At 42.9% G+C, this 18,280-nt stretch overlaps 1 protein-coding gene across 2 annotated transcripts in view; it reads right to left on the reverse strand.

Moving 5' to 3' along the window:
• Positions 1 to 18,280, reverse strand: part of LOC118790084 (receptor-type tyrosine-protein phosphatase epsilon-like) — a 57,410-nt gene that overhangs the window by 24,613 nt on the left and 14,517 nt on the right. For both annotated transcript variants that reach the window (XM_036546896.1, XM_036546895.1), the window contains exon 2: positions 4,786 to 5,110. The gene's annotated coding sequence lies outside the window, so the exon portion shown is untranslated. The remainder of the gene's footprint in view (positions 1 to 4,785; positions 5,111 to 18,280) is intronic.

Raw genomic sequence — 18,280 nt, forward strand, 5'->3', positions numbered from 1 at the left:
TCCATTCACTGTACCAAGTCCATGTCATCTTTCTTCAACAAGAGGTTTACAGCTAGCGGCAATGACCTTTGACCTGTCATCTCGTGTCTGTCTGCTGGCTCGGGTGTTTATCTCTCTGCGGTCACGCAGAGTAACCTCCGGGGTCAACAATCTGGGTGAAAGGATGTTTGGAGTTGTTACCAAGCACCACGCTGTACAGGATGTTGATGATAAAAAGCCCCACCATGTAGAAGATGTTAATGATGGTTACCAAGCAACGCCTGATACAGATCGCCACGGATACAGGACCTGTGCAACACAAATGTGGCCCAACATGTCTGCTGAGGCCTCTAATGGTAGCAACTACAGCACAATGAAGACAACTCACCTGAAAATGCCATTATGATCGCTACATTTTCACTTCCCTGATTTAAATCGGTCCTAATTCACAGGTTTACAATGAAACTAGCAGACATGTGTGATGCAAGGATGACGTGAGTCCCTCCTGCGTCGGCTAAATGGAGTCAGTCTATATAGAGTTGCATGTAGACTTTTGAACCCTGAGCACAGAGTAACCACTGATGGTTTCACTTCACTATAACCCACAGATGATGCAGATCTGCTTAAAATGCGATGTTGTAGTGGAGACACATCCTGACTTTATTCTCAGATTCGGAACTAAACTCAGTGAGGAATTTAAACATGTAGAGCCGCCACACAGTTACTGCACTGGGATCAGCGGAGCGCAATCCCTTAGCAGCAGTGGAGATGCAAAGTGAAGATCTAAACTAGCACGCTGGCATGTCCCATTATCTCTGTAGTCACATCAATGTACGACAGCCAAGGGAAACCGCACCAACCGCCCTATGAAAGATTTAGAGCAGAAACGGGCTACCCCAGCCTTGTTCCACCCTTTTCGAAAGAGATGTTTAATGTCACTGATTGGTGCGGAGGGCGGTTCATCTCCAGTGTTCTGATAGGGAACAAAATGCTCAGTGGACCACTGAAACACTGCCTTAGAAATAGGTCATACCACTGCAGCCAAAAGGCCAGTCACAGCATCGTTGTTATCATCATGTCAAACCACGGCACTCTCACAATAATTGTAAGTTTGACTGGTTAAAAAAAAAATGTAACCATTGTTAAAAATGCAGGGACGGAGAGTTGTAGAAAAGAAATCGCGCTGAGTGGCACGGCCACTGACCTCATGATATGGAGCACCGTTTACAGTACTTACAGTGTGCAAATTCACTATTGCAGTAAATGCTACTCCTTACCCAAAGTCTGTTCCTAGGTATGAAATAAATACATCGAAATTTGGCGGCAAATGAAGAAAACTTAGTCACTTAATTGTGATTTTGTCAAATTCAGCAGCACCCATTCACTGCAAGCCAGCGGCACTCTAAAAAGACATGAATATACAGGCTGAGTGACAGTTTCATTATACATTTTACAGCCAAAAAAAAAGCTTTTTCACAATGTTTCATGCCTTTTGCATAAGACACTGTGATGAATAATGTCAATAAATAATAATCAATAAATAAGCCTGCTTTGAAAACCATGTGCCCTTTCGCACCGTGGCTGTGTGTGGGTTGTGTGGAAATGCGTCAGGTACTGATGCATCGTGCTCGACATTGCGCTGTATTGTCTCCTGTCCTTTGCATGGCGGATTCTGGGAGAACTCTGCGGTGCTTCGTGGCCTGGGGCCATTGTGTTGGGAAGCCACCTCACAAACAGGATTCCCCTGGAAACAGGAAGCCTTACATCCAGTCCTTTGCGTGCAAACAAAGGTCCTTACAAGAGCCTGCCCGTTGCCCCGGCCGCTAACAATGCGCACGCTAATCACAAACCACCGCTGTGACGTGGGCTCGCTACCAGACCACTGAGAAAAGAGGAACGGAAGAGGGTCTCAACTCTCTTGAGCGCTGGGCAGGGGCAGCAATGTGGTCTAGTGGTAAAGAACACAGCGCTTCACCTAAAGGTTGCAGGTTCAACTCCCTGCTGGGGCATTGCTGCTGTACCCTTGGGCAAAGTACTTAACCCAGAAACGTTTTAGTAAATATCCAGCTGTATAAATGGGTAACATGTAAAATGTTAACCCATGTAAATCGCTCTGGATAACTGTGTCTGCTAAATGACTATGATGATGACTTTTAATGTTCACACACTCTCTGAAAGCTTATACCGGAATTATTTTCCAAAGGGTGATTTCTTTCTTAATTCATGTTGCCAGTTTGTTAGTGTGCAAAGTATATAGCATTGCTGTGCTTCCTCACGTCTCTAGAGAACAACGATATGCATGTTGGAAGTATGGACTTGGTGGTCCTTAGGAATAAAGATAATGACTAGCTGTGTTTTCAGTTGTTGCCTGAGAGGACCAAAATAACACATCTGAAAGTCAAATTGGTGGTTTTAACTTCTGGTCTGATTCTGTGAGAAATGGTTGTCTCTAACTATCTCACCAAAGGACAGGAAACACACAAATAGTTCTCCCCAGCAGAAGCCTGTACAGGGGACTGCTCTGGTACTCTAAAGCAGTGGTAACTAAGCTCAGAACACACTTTATAGATGAGCCGCTCCAGCAGGAAGTGAGCTATTTCAGTTGAATTCAGTTGAATTCAGTTGGATTCATTCGTTTTGGAACAGTCTAAGGAGCTATTCTGCGATTAGATTTATCTCTGTTGGCTCATTTTTCACCAGTTTAAAGTCTGACCCATCGTTAAAATGCCCTCTCTCTACAGAGTAATTGTGTCAGCGGTGTGTGGGGTTGGTATTTGGGGTGTCTGCTTTGGGTCGCATTCTCGGTCTTCCTCGGTGTGTCTTCCTCAGTGTTTCCTCGGTATGCAGTTTTGCTGGGTAAGCAGCCGCCCTCCTGCATCTGCTAGGAGATGGGGAACGCTTCCTGTGCAGTGCGTCCTGTCTTCCTGTCCCTCTGCGGAGGAAACGTGACCTACTGTACTCTGACACACATTCCTGGAACTACTCTCTTTCTCTCTCACACGCAGGCAAATACAGTATGCACAGCTGGACTGCAAACTTTTATGGTTCATGTTCATTCTTTCTCCAGTTTATCAGCAGCTGCTTCAAAATATAACAATCAGTTCACTCATGGCAGGGCAGTATAGTGATTAGGGTGACTTGTAGCCAGGTTGCTGGTTCAAATCCAAGGTGGGGCTCCACTCCTGAATCTTTGAGCAAGGGAAAATGGTGAGCCTCATTTGCTTTGGTAAATATCCTGATATAAAGACGGGATAATAAGTAGAGAATGTAAGTCACGTTTGTGCCCTTGGGTAAGTACTACTAAGCATGTAAATGTTATCAAGGCCAATCAAGTCAGGCAAATTGAGCAGCGTTGGTAGTCTTGGGCAGCAGTATAGCATAGTGGTAAGGAGCAGGACTTGTAACCAAAAGGTTGCAAGTTCAGTTCCTCACTGGGGCACTGCTGCTCTACCCTTGGGCAATGCACTTAGCCCAGAATTGCCTCAGTAAAAATCCAGCTGTATAAAATGGGTAACGTAAAAACCTAGGTAAAAATAACGTAATCAGCCACAAGCTGTATGTGGCAATAGGCTCGGTTTTTGTCAAGAACGGTTTAAAATCAACGCATGAGGTGCTGCACTGTTCGCACCAGCAGTCAGTTGCAGGTCTGGATCCTCCTGCTGTCTGAGGCTGCAGGGGATGGCCACATCAGCAGCTTCAGGCAGGGAGTCACATGGGCAGCGTGGTTTTGTTACTGTTATCGTCGTGCTGGTAACCAGGCTACATGAAAGCGCGCCTATTCAGAGCGTGCTGGGGTGCCACTGAAGTTTGTTCTAATTCAAGGATGTGGAAGCTGTTTCGATGCTGTGTGTCACGCTAGTTTGCCATGACAACAAACAGATAATGTACTCGAGGCTCCTGAGTGGCTCATGTGGTAAGCTCCTCACTTCGAGTTCAGGCTGAGCCTTACAGCACAGGCTTGAAACCGGCTATATGATCTTACAACAGGCGTCCACAGCGGCAGAACAAATTGGCTTTGTTACGCCACAGACATGGGGTAGGTAGGTCAGCCATGGTTTTCTTGTCTCATTGCTCTCATGCGCCCCTGCAATTCATTAGGTGCAGTTGCTCAGATGATGTCTGTAGGGTAGTACTTAGCCTATATTTGGCACCCATTTTACTGTGGTATGCTGTCTGAGTTCTACTGGCTGTGGGTTAGCAAACTTCAGAATGTCAATTCAGTGTTCCCACATGAGTTCAGACGTTGTCACGGCGAGACAAATCGAATTGGGGGAAAAAAGATAAATAATAATAACAAAATAATACACTCCACAAACAAATAATTTGAACAGACAGATGTCAGTTTTCTACTTGAAACCCGGCAGACCACATACAACACTCAGCAAATATCTTTAATTGCAACAGGCTGTTTATCTCATTAAATTTTAACTTTAAGGTACAAATTATACCTTATCAGATACCAATATAACATATTATTTTCTCACGCCTTGTATCTACCGCACATGAACTGTGGAAATTAGAGGAAACACTTCCATCATCAATATGTAGTCAGTCAGAAATGGATTAGAGTCATATTCTTTAGTCAGAACAAGGACAGGACGTACTGAAAAAATCATGGTTCATGTCATTCATAGAATTTTGACCCTAATGTCGTAACATATAGCATGAACACACAACCATAGCAGATGACTGCAAAAACAGCCAAAGGGGCATCCATTTAAAGCAGCAACTATGGGTCTCCTTCCACGGCTCATTCTAACCACTCTTCCACATCCAGCTCTCAGACATGATGGGGGGGGTACTCACAGTTCCTGGAAGAGCAGCTGTGCTTCACCTCGGGAAAGCTCTCACGCCCATAACAGCCCACGGCCCTCGCTCTGCCCAGCTGCCCCCTCCGAGTCGTCCGCCCGAGCTGCACTCAGGAGACCGGAGTGTTCAGTCCATGTCCAGGGCGTGTTTCTCCTGGCTCAGAGAGCCGTTCGGCCGTGTAGCCTGCAGAGGAGAGAGAGGCTGCCACTGCAGACAGAGCCTCCAGCCGCTGAAGTGCGAGTCTGGGCCGGCGAGTCCGCCTGCGAAACCACTTCCCCCTCTGCTACACCACAGACTGTTCAAGGACCTCCAGCGCCCCCTGCTGAGAGAAGTCAAAATTTAAAAAAGGTTAGAAGGTCAGATGGTTTGGACGGCAACGTGGCATAGCGGTAAGGAGCAGGGTTTGTAACTGAAAAGGTTGCAGGTTCGACTCCCCGCTCGGGCAATACCACTGTAAGCTTGGGCAAGGTACTTAACCCAGAACTGCTTCATTAAATATCCAGCTGTGTAAATGGCCATCATGTAAAATTGTAACCTATGTAAGTAGCTCTAGATAAGAGTGTTTGCTAAATGACAATAATGTAATGTCATTTCTAACAATTATCACTAATCTACTGTATGTTGCATTAAAGTCGAGTGTGACAGAAGGGTTTGGGGCCTGAAAAAGGGCACAGACACACAGGAGGAGACTGGCATTTGCCCTGAACATCAATGCAGTGCTTAGTGCAGTCACTAAGTGTGTGGCCTTCATCTGACATACAGATGCAGTAGATGTTCACTGGGGGATTCAGGCTCAGCACCTTGCAGAAAGGTACCACAGCAATGAGGCTTTCATTTGAACTGGCCACCATCTCCTTACAAAGCCAAGTAAATGACCACTGCTTCATACTCTGTTTCACACACGGATCTCACAGCTGGAACAGTGGTGAGTATCAGACAGGCCCAATTAGGCTTCCAATTAAAAATGACTGTGCTCATCTGGTGGCCCACAGTGTTTGCACTCCCAGTGAGGTATGATATGCAGTAAGGTGCAATTAGAGGACAGATGTGCACGCACTGGGCAATGAAGCGCTAATGCTTTAGGCTAATGCTTCAAAAGTCCTTCGACTGGGCAGTACAGCAGTTACGGCACAATCAAAGCAATTAAACCATGCACATCCACAATTACTGTATATAACTGGAAAAATTAAAGTCTGCATGAAAACTACAAGCATTCCATTGGTCATTATAACAAAAATACTCTTTTCTATATCATTTTAAATATGTTGTACAATGAATCATGACCATATAAAATACAACGAGTTATGGACATAATATTTTTATGACACATACAACATGGTTTTACTTTAATGGTGGTTTAACAGTGTAAAGATAAGAATAACCCTCTGCTGATAAAGAAAACGATACACCATAGAGATGACATGCTTTGTTACTATTACGTTACCATGGAGGTCTGGTATTCAAGTATTACCATCTGCTGCATGTCTGCCCTTACTTTAAAGCATTATTTTAAAAATGTATAAATGTATGAAAGGTTTATAAATGTAACTGTCAATTCATCCTGAATACTGTCTTTGCAGGTCCCCACATGCAGACAGCATGTGGATGTGTGTGTTTTTTTGTAGTGGTAGACCACATTTTCTCAACCTGGGAACAGTCTGCTGCAATAGACACAGAGAACTCGCGCATTCCAAACAGTTGCTATGGTGATGAGAAGCACAGCAGAGACAGGCTTGTGTGTAGTGGCTTTCACTCCCCATTAACGTCTGAGACAGCCAGGATTCACCGTCTTAATTTGGCTGCTGTATTAAGATGCACTTTCATCATATGCACTCTTGACATTGTAGAAAATTGGGTTTCACGCTGTAGGATTTCCATTTCATCTCCTTAAAGGAAAAAAAAAAATTAAGGGAACTCCAACGCCATCTCAACAACAACAACAGAAGTATAAGGCTACAGTGAGAGTGTAAAATTATGCATGTCCTTGGACAACCCTGAGAATTTGAATTCAGGATCATGCCGCTTCACACTATTTCAGGTATGAATGGTAATCAATCTGACAAACCTGCATACCATTTTAATCTTCTGGGCCCTCTTTGGGCTCATGCACTACAATATAAAGCAGCTAATGTGTCTGAATAATATACTAGGCTAGGAATACTGACTAAGAATTAGGCCAGTAGTGGTTAGATATAAGCCTTGTAGTTGCTAGAACATCTTTCTGCTTGAAGGTGAGTTAAAACTGCTGTTAAAAGGAGCGGCATTTTTGTTCCAAAAATCATAATGTATGGTTTTTGATTGCGCCATGCATCAATCTTTCACTTGGTTAAGACAAACAAGGTTGCACTATTTCATTCAATATAATTTCTTTATATAATCCTAAGTATTATTGTCATCACTAAGATTATGCTTTTTTTGTATGTGTTGTTTTAATTTGTAGTTACTGCAGACTAATTAATCCCAATGCATGTTGCTGGCATTGCCAGACACCCAAGTATGACTTGCCAGCTATGACTTAATTTCAGTTGATCTCTCATTCTGAAGATAACACTGAATCCTCAGTGGCCAGGACTGGGGCCATTGCGAGATTACACCGTGTGACATCATCATGCAGCACACAGCGTGGCTCATGCCATATGGCCTTATGACGGCTGCTTCATCTGCGCCGGTGACAGCGGCATGCCAATTATAAAAGAGAGAACACTGCAACAGAAGCATGAGCAGGAGAGAAGAGGAGAGCACAATACACAGCACAGACCCAATGCAGTCTCAGTTAATGCACAGCACAGCCCCAATACAGTCTCAGTCAGTACACAGCACAGACCCAATGCAGTCTCAGTTAATGCACAGCACAGCCCCAATACAGTCTCAGTTAGTACACAGCACAGCCCCAATGCAGTCTCAGTCAGTGCACAGCACAGACCCAATGCAGTCTCAGTTAATGCACAGCACAGCCCCAATACAGTCTCAGCCAGTACACAGCACAGACCCAATGCAGTCTCAGTTAATGCACAGCACAGCCCCAATACAGTCTCAGTTAGTACACAGCACAGCCCCAATGCAGTCTCAGTCAGTGCACAGCACAGACCCAATGCAGTCTCAGTTAATGCACAGCACAGCCCCAAAACAGTCTCAGTCAGTACACAGCACAGACCCAATGCAGTCTCAGTTAATGCACAGCACAGCCCCAATACAGTCTCAGTCAGTACACAGCACAGACCCAATGCAGTCTCAGTTAATGCACAGCACAGCCCCAATACAGTCTCAGTCAGTACACAGCACAGACCCAATGCAGTCTCAGCTAATGCACAGCACAGCCCCAATACAGTCTCAGTCAGTACACAGCACAGCCCCAATGCAGTTTCAGTCAGTACACAGCACAGCCCCAATGCAGTCTCAGTCAGTACACTGCACAGCTCCAATGCAGTCTCAGTCAGTACACAGATAATAACACCATTTTCACTTCTGCAATACAATAAATCCCGGGCCTCCTAAACAGATAGTGTAGGGAAATGAGTGATCTATCAGCAATGAACAGAATGAATGTTTACCTACAAGTAAAAAAAAACGTGGATCTACTCTACTAGCGGACTGGTGTTTTCACAAAGAAACAGCATTTCCCTTTTAATAAATCACTTGACATTCCCTGACAGACTCAGACACAGTGAGGCAGAAAGGGTGAGAGTCTGACAGAAAGAACAGGCTTTAAAAACATATTTGCACCTGAAATCTGTGAGCCTTGATAAGTGTACAGGGAGAAAAACTGCCACAGCTATCTTTTTATCTCGATGTGTGTTTTCCTCTTCTTATTCTTCTCCTTCTTCTTCTTGTTTTACTAATGAATCCGACTCTGAAGGAATCAAAACCTCATTAAGAAAAACATAAGAGCAATCCCTGCCCCCACAGCCACCTGGACACAATCAGTGATCAGTATTCTTCCTGGAGCGTCACCAGAGTTTACTCAGCAGATGAAAGCGACCCGGGGCTGCCGACAAGCTCTGCCTGTAAAATGCCGCAAAGTCTTGTTCCGTCTGTAAAACAAGCTCAGATCCAATTATAAGGCTCACCAGCGTTCTTCTTCTCCCAGACCCAGGGCTGGGTGATGGTCAGAGAGACGCTGCAAATTGACTGGCTACGCTGAGTCCCAAGGAGTTTGAACGCACCCGTCTCATGTGAAGAGGTGTCTAGTTTGGGGTGTCTGACTTAACCAGAGCTCAGGATGGATTTATCATTTTGGACTGAACGGAGGTTCAAACTGTGCAGTAACAGCATTCAGATGGGCTGGGGTAACAACCACAAAAGGTTTCAACATGAGCAAATCAGCGTCCAAATCAGCAACAGTATATACAGAACACACATTTGGGAACAAATAATGTGTCCCTGCCTCATAAAAAGTCATTGGCAGAAAGCTAGATTCACAGCAGGCTGAAGCAGGTTATTTGTGTTCCAGTCCTATTTATAAGAATCTCATAGAGTAAAATGCAAGTGTGAACTGGTCAACATAATTTTCATTCAAAAATTCCCTAATGAACTACATTTTTTTCACGACTTGCATAAAATTAAAGATGATGCATATAACGTTAACATATAATGTTAACAGAAAAAAAAATAATGCCAGATGGAATAAAAAACTGTCTAGTCCACATTATTTAGAAAGAATACTGTAATAAATTGTCAATGCAGATTTTGGTTGTTTTTGCAATATGTTGCTACACACTCTTTGTCAGAGAGGCAATAAAGATTTGGTGAAATTACTCTACTGGTGAAACGGTCTACTAGTCATAAACTATCATTAATACAATGCTATTCCATCTTTAATTCTTATAAAATGTTAATCATGCACACTTAGTCTGTGACCTCAGAGGAAGTATTGCACATGCCACAATAATCCATCTAAAATCACTACATTGTAATGGAATACCATCTCTAAGGAGGAATAAATACTCCTTTCAGTCACCACAACCTGCGTTGTGACAAATAATGGTGGCCACAGTCTCTCGGGAGAGATTGCTCACGTTGACTGTAAATCTTATATTGTTGTTGAACGGCTGAATGACTAAGGCCCAAGCTCTACTTCCTTATCAACACAGCTTCCTTCCTCATGTCAATGGAGGTCCCCCTGAGCACACACTTACCAAGGTGGCCAATCTCATCACTGTATTCCCTGCTGCAAGCCAATGAGAGAAGAGGCAGCCAAAGGGAGAACTGCTTTAAAGGACGCAGATCAGCTAACATGCATATAAGAACAGTAAGTTGCTTGTTTCCATCTTTCCACCGGCAATCAAACAGCCAAACGGCTGACAATCGAATAGCTGAGATCACTGAAGAAGAACTGTGTATGAGGAAATGACTCAGTGTGTGTGCAAATGCAAAGTTAAGTTGCTTGTGCAGACAGGGAGATGTGTGTTAGCCAGAGCACAGAACAGCAGCCTGCTGAATCAGTGGGGCCTGGAGGCCATCTGGGCACTGCTTGTGAGTCACAAGGTCACACAGAGACAGAACAAACAGAGAGGACACTCACCCAAGGCATGCTGGGAAAAAAACCCTTTCAGAAGCACTGGCACAGCATGATGGGAATTTTTTTTTTTTTTATTGGCGCCTAGCCTTTCGATGGTGATACAAGATCATAAAGCTAGGAAAGCATAGGGACTCTCAACAGTATGAGTGTAATCAGCTTACTTTTTTAACTTGAATGGATACACTTATGTTCTATTGTGCTGGAAGTCGCTCTGGATAAGAGCATCTGATAAATGCATGTCATGTAATGTACTTTACTAAAATATTTAAATAATCGAAATGGACAAAACTGACAGCTGCATTCTGGCCAGTACATTGTTTACCTGTCGGTGACTCAAGCCCTTTTGTATTGGTTGCCCCTGACTCAGAAGATGGTATGCAGTGGAAGAGAAACACATGAGCTCATATCCTCTGAGAGGGCTGGTCTCTGAGGTGTGGCGGAGAATGTGAGAAACCAGTGTTTACTTCTACGATTAGGAGCTGTCTGACATGCCAGCCTCACCCATAAACACACAAATCTATGAAATGCGGTTTCAGTAAATACTGATTACTGATTGCACATCATCAGCTGCCAGATCATACTGCATCTCACATATGCAAATTCGGTATATCGAATTTCAAATGTATTTTTGTGCAGTTTCCCAAACAAATGAAAATATTCAGGGAATCATTTATTTTCTGGAAATAAATTAATGACCAGATGATGGCATGGAATAAAGCAAGCTTCATATACCTCAGAATGGGTGGAGCTACCAAGTTTTGTCAGATACACTCTCGTCTGAACCAACAAAAGAGTTTTGCTCCAGACAGCAAAGTCTTTTGATTGGTTCACAGGGGGAAGCTCCACCCATTATGGAATTCAGAAAGCTACACTCTCCCATCACAACATGAGGCTATTACAAACGTAAGGGAAAGGAAGTTTATACTTTTCATGAAATGAATTTAAAACGAGGGAAACAGAAAAACATCATCATATCCATCTCTTAATCTTATAAATATGAACACAACACCCCTCTATCACTGAGGACACCGAAACAGGATGGCCAACCACATCCTCCAGCTTCAAAGGTATCACTGTTACCAATACAAGTGCACATGTGCCGCAGTGTTATCAATCTGCTGATCACAACCGCTGAGCACATTAACCAGCCAGGACATACCCTTGTCAGTGAAAAAGAGCTGCACGCAGGCTAATACTTGTATGCAGTAATGCTGGACTTGGGCTGGGTGGCAGTGTAACAGAGTGGTATAGGGCTCATAACCGAAAGGTTGCTGGTTCAATTCCCTGCTAGGGCACTTCCGTTGCACCCTTGGGCAAGGTACTTAACCCCCACTTGCCTTAGTAAACATTCAGCTGTATAAATGGATAACACGTCAAAACTGTAACCTCTGTAAATCGCTCTAGATAAAAGCCAGTAATTCCAGTAAAAATACAGCTGAGCAAACGTTTTGCCAAATGAGTAGAATGTTGAGGTGTAAAAGCTGTCCCGCACAAAGGTGTCTGCAAAGCAGAATAATGTATTGACGATTCAGTAAAGCTGGTATTGATCTGTGAAAGAACTGTCCGCATGGCAAGCGTGAAATATAATTAAATGAGGTTGACACGCAATTCCTCAGAGTGCTGTTTCCTCTGTATAATCTGTGAGCACTCCAGAGAATACTGGAGCACACAGTGCACCTATGATCAGGAGAGCACCTGGAATCATAATGTAAAATGAGACTCTGACCTGCTCACCCCCCCCCCCCCCACCCCCCCCCAAGAAAAAAAAGAGGACAGATACAATGGAGGGTCACACCTGCAGTAGAGAGCAAAGGCTAAGTTTACAGGTGTGCAGTGTTCTGTCACCAAGAGCTTCAGAGTTTTGTTGCAGGAAGAGCCTTTTGCTCTTGGATTTTGTGAACATGCCACCCACCACGTAAATCAGAGCATACCATTCTGTCTTTAAGCACAGATGCGCGGCTGTAATCCAAGGTTAGTGGGTGGAAAGGCTTGTAAGAATGCATTGTTTTCACGTGTTTCCATTGGTCCATTAGCAAAGAACAGTCTTTTGTATGAAACTATGCATTATTCAGTTATACTTTTGTCCATAAGGCTGAAGGACTGTCAGTAGCAGCTCTGTCCCCACTCTGGCTCCAGAGATCTCAGGTGGGTCTGGATTTCTTCACTTATGAGCTCAAACTTAATTCTTCATCTTCAAGTTCTTTAATTCCTTAGTATAATCAAATATAACTTTCCACTTTAGTGCATATGCCCACATTTATTACATATTGTGCAAATAATTACCCTGCACATTAACCCTTGTAAATGATGAAAACTCCAAGACTGAGCTCTGAAGTTTTAAGTTTCTATCCTACCTTATTTATCTGCTTTAATTTAAGGGTTGGACCTGCAGTGCTGGTGCTGTGAATCATGTACCTCTCATGGAATGATTTCTGTCGACGCTACGCATCACCGATCTCTTTTGTTTCATGAATAAAGCAACACCCAAAGCGGTTGTAATGTGAGAATTCAAAGCTTGACAAAGACGGCATTATCATGCTGTACAGTAAACTGCTGCGGAGCATGGAGGACTAAGCATGCTTCAAAGTGCCCCCGCAGTCCCAGAATGCACCAGCCCCCAGGTGTGGACACAATGCTACATTGTTGCAGCTCAGGCACTGAATCACAGTTAATTATACGTAGGTAGACGGGGCTCCACAAAACTGAGAATTTAGTTAACCTCAGGAACTTTTCTTTGTGCCATTAAATCTGTAATTTAGAGTAAATTCTGCAAAAGTATAAACGTGCCTATTGTATTATTTCATAACAGTTCCTCTATCGCATCTTCAGAGACAATAATGCTAGTAAAGTTCAGATAACATTCTCTGCTTTTAGACAGAAATGTCCCTCGGTAAATTCCTTCAACTGTTTGACCTTTTTGGCTTCTTGGTTTGAATACCATTGGCTGATTAAATGGCTGAGAAGTACTGAAATTCTGTAGGTGGCAGGTCTATCAGACCCAGTCAAATAACAGCTCACTTCTCAGTAACCGTAGGAGACAGTACAGATGCATTTCTTTCACCAAATCAAACAGAATTCCTTTGCCAACTGAAGAATTTTGCAATTCACTGACCCATGGTTTTCCATTCAGTGACTGGCCAGCTTGACCTGACTTAATAGCACACATATTTACCGGTAATAAGACAGCCAGCAGACAGCTGTTTCACATTTGGTTTACTTCACCACGGATTGCTGTCTCACATTCAGCTTTAGCCCTATTTAATTTGTTTTGTATTTTTCATTTTTAGCTGATTAGCCACGGAATGCAATTAACATTTCGGGTGTCTATCCCCTCTCTGAGCTGTGCAGCCGGGGGCTTCAGGCTCCAGCGGGGCTTAATGCATGAGGTGGCAGAGAATCTTTGCTTCTGTGGAGGTGCAGGGGTCCAGGTTCCATGGAAGCAAAAGGGTGCGTGCTCCGAACAGCCGCAAGGGGCAGGTCACTGCATTTCTGTGACACGCATGGCTCATGTTAGACTCATGCGCTTTGCAAGTCCACCCTGCAATAACTGCCTTTGCGCTCAACAGGCAAGCGTTGATGGGAATTGGTTTCGATCAGCAGTTTTTTTCCCTCAGCACACTGGTTTTTGTCACATGTTCTGAATTGGGGAAAAACATGCAATTTTGCTGTTTCATCATTCCTAAGTAGAAGGCTGTTATGATTACAACAGCAAAAAACAGCACTTGTATTGAATTCTGACTATATAAATGCACAGTGAAAGTAGATAGATGGATTTCCATCAAAAACCTTCCTTATACAATATAATGCACTCAACTGGTTGGAGTGCTGCCTGTGAGATCAAAAAAAAAAATCACTGAGTTTCCCTTAAAATGGTTAATACATTTAAACTGGTCATTGAATTCATCCAACACATGAATTCAGTAGATCACTGCATACTGTGGGATTCACATGAATCATTGCATGTTTCATAATTATACTACACTGCATTACATTACCTGCATTTAGCAGATGCTCTTATCCAGAACGACTTCCATCACAACAGAAGTGTAACCATCAGACCAGGCTCAAAACACCAGGCCAGTGAGTGTGAGCATAACATTATTCAAGTCCTAATAATAAAAATAATCACTGAACAGAGCACAGGTCTGAGAAAGCACTGGAGACGTCATACCTGGTGTACAATGATAATGAGAGCACAACATGCCTCCCTCCTCTTCTGTGGGGTCAGAAATGCGGGGATTACTCAGTCATTAATTCAAAGTCCGGGATTGTGCAAATCCAAAGGCTCCGCCATAGCTGGGATTACTGTTCCAACGGACGCAGGAAAGCCCGAAGACAATCGGGATTTTTGTTTCCAGGCAATGACAGGGCGTGCCTCGAACAATGGGGCACTCCTTTCTAATGTGGTCAGAGCGGATTAGGCGAGGGGCGGCCGGCTCGCAGAGAAAGCCTGGCAGATTCCGCGGCGGGAATCGGATGGGATTTCGCGATTATGACATCACATGTGCCAGTGAGCCTATTACCGCTGCTGAGTCCTGCGGATGGCATGAGTAGAAGGAAAGCACCTTGTGACTGCGGTTCTCCTTTGAAGCGCGCTGCATGTGTACAAAGGAGCTCCCCAACTGTCTAAAGACTGGCCGTATCATCACATCATATGACCACAGGCACCAGCCTACAGCTGTGCCTGTACACAGGGCACTCCAGGACATAGAGTACCACGGAGATGAAGGGATTCCAGGCTTGTAAGCATTTAGCTACGCCATGAAAATATGCTGTGTGTATCTACCAGACTGACAAGAGCAAGCATTACACCAAGCAGCCTGACACAATCATTACAGCAAAACGTTTCATCTAGCCTGGCCCAGATTCAAACTATGCATAATGCACTTTGTCCCAGACTCAGTGAGCAATGATAAGCATGGTTTTATCTTTTCTTTTTCAGAATTTGTGTGTTTACTTCAGCAATGTCTGAACTCATAACATTACGCAAGAAACAAAACCCGTGAATAAGTACATAAACAGAATAAACACCTGGTTATTCGTCTACTCAAACTTGAGGCCACACTCATCACATTGAACAGACACTTCTGCCAAAAATGTTATTTGTAAATGTAATGCAACACATCTTTTTGAATCAGCTTTGACTTATAAGAAATGAGACACGGCTACACTGCTTTGCCGTTGTCCATCACATTCACATGGACAGATCAGCTGTGCTGCTCTGAAGCAAAAATGTACATGCTACACGTAGCAATCAGGGGACGTAGGGAGGTCTCCACAGCTCGGAGTAATTTGCACTTCCCAGCATCACTTGCTGCTCCTCCAGCTCCACTCCAATTCTCAGCAGCTTTGCAGCATGCATGGCTGAAATTGCATGTGCATCCAATTCCCACTGTCAGATGCTATCTACTCCTGTTCTCTGCATTTCAGAGCATTTAACCACATGCACCATCTTTGCTGTCATTACCAACCAACATGGACCCTGTGTATATAACCACATTTCAGAATGAAAATGCTACTCTCATAATCTCTGTACCAAACCCAGCTTTCAGATCTTCATCCTAAAGTTCAAAAGCAGTGACTGATGAGAGGTCACATACACCCCCAGTCATCTGCCCCCCCCCCCCCCCTAGTTAAACATACAGACAGACTGACATCTGATGTCCTACCACACAATACTGAGAAAAAGAAAACACTGTGGGAATAACAAAAAATGTAATTCAACTGCTTCATCAGTAAAATACCAGACCTGATACTAAAATGAACAAAATACTCTTGTTGGAAATACTTTTTTTATTTCATGAATTACTTACTTATTTAGCAAGAACTGTAGCCCCATATTACAGATAACAGCGCCTTGAAATGGTTTGTGCTCTTTTTTTTTGGCTTTATGCTTGTATGTGCCAACAACCGGCTTTGCCTTTTTGACTACATTCAAGCCAAATAATAACAGAACATGAAATACAGTAACGCCAAATACACGACAGCTGAAGAAATTACCCTGTGTGTTTGTCTATGCCTTTTCCCATCGGTCACGCTCCAGCGCCTGTCTATAATTGTGTTTACCAGCAAGCGTGAAAGAAGGGATAATCTCATGATGGAACAGCCACTGTGACGTTACATGAATGCAAACCAAAGCAGAGCATGTACAGGAATGGCATGTATTCACTGAAAATGAATACAGCCACGGGGAGCACTCAAGGGTGTGTACAATCTAACCACAAGGGGGATTCAAACTTTAGTGAAAAATTTACTGCATCATCTGTTTATAAATTTATTTTATCACATGATTATGTTATTATACTACGACATAATTATGTTTATTTATCACAGAATCTTTCTTATTTATTACATAATTAAGTTCTACTGCTGTTCTAAGACAAAATGACAACAATAACAACAAAAGACAAAAATGTGATGCTTCCTTCCCCGCAGCTTTGAATAATGGGCCAAAGCACTTAATCGCTTCTTTCAATTGCCCCTTAAGATGATCAGGATGAACTGAGATAATGAGGAATAAGTACAATGCCAGATGTTATGCAATAAACAGGAAAAAAAACCTTTTATATCAACATCACAATATGAACACGTATGCCATCTGTCGAAGAGCTTAAATGTTAATACATTTCACATATTTAATGCTGTGAGGGCTATTTCTAAGTAATGTAAGACCAAAGAAATGCAAGTTTGAAAAACAGAAGTTATTTGACTTGTATAAGCACTTAACTTTGATGGTGCTAGTCACCATTCAAACAAGACAACCATTTAAAATTAACTTAAGCCTCAGCGAGGGTTTAAAAAATGGGTCTGTCTACAGTTCGCATAATTAGATCCTCAGCATTGTGCCCAAGAAAAAATCCATCACTCATTACTCACTGCTTCCTTGATTAATCTGTTCATAAGGGGTAGAAAAACATCAGATATATCTACATTTTTTCATCAGTGAAGACGTGAATTATTCAGTGATGAACAATTCCATAAAACCATGTGCTTGCTTATATGACACTCTTTCAGGATAGTGTGATCTGCAGAAATGACTGTAATACAAGGAATTTGACACTGGCTCAGCCATGCCTAAACAAATTACATCAGATAATCTGTCATTCACTGGTGGTCTCTCATGTAAGGGCATTGAGTTCATTTGCAGATCTGGAGAGAACATGTTACACATTGCAGAATACTACTACACTGACATTACACTCCTCTTCAACTCACACTGCCAATTTTCAAGTTTCTGATTCCTCCGATTCTTCTAATTTTAATGTTAAACGCAGCTGGAACCACAAGGTCAGTGTCAGAGTGTTTTGCATGAAACATGTGAAATTTTGTGTTATCTAAATGCAAAACTAAAGTGGAATCCCTAGAGCACCGTGGGTGAAAATGTTGGTTCACTGTATCCTCTGACAAACAAATTAGCAGCATTGCCATTGTATTCAAATGTACAATCCTGAGTGACGGGTTTTTTTTCTTTTCTTGTCAAATACATCTTGATTTAATGCAACAATCTAAAAAAAAAAAAAACATTTCCACATTTATTGGGTGTTCACTCTGACCTGATGTTGTAGCCTCGCTTCACAGAAAATGGCTTGTAGCTTTAATGTGTCAGTGAACACCACAGGTCACCGATGGCAAAATGCAATTGCATGGCATTCCAATATAATTCACACTGTCACTGATTTAATATACTAACTGTCCAGTGCAACTTCATTTTGGTCTTGTGCAAGGACAGTCATTTAACACAACACTTTCATCGCAATTAAGTCAGTTACCAAAGCAATGCCTCTAAATATAATTAGTGGTTTCTTCAACTGAAAGGAGCTGACATTAAACCATCGCTTTGCACACCCCCCTGCTGCAAGCCCTTCCAGCTGAGAAGCATTTTTTAATGAAAAAGTCAATCCGATAAATGGTTTGCAGCTTTATCGAACACGCATCTGGGTTGTACACTGTAAATAAACGTGGGATTTCACCGTT

Source organism: Megalops cyprinoides, chromosome 15, assembly GCF_013368585.1.
Source record: "Megalops cyprinoides isolate fMegCyp1 chromosome 15, fMegCyp1.pri, whole genome shotgun sequence".
NCBI classification, from domain to species: Eukaryota; Metazoa; Chordata; class Actinopteri; order Elopiformes; family Megalopidae; genus Megalops; species Megalops cyprinoides.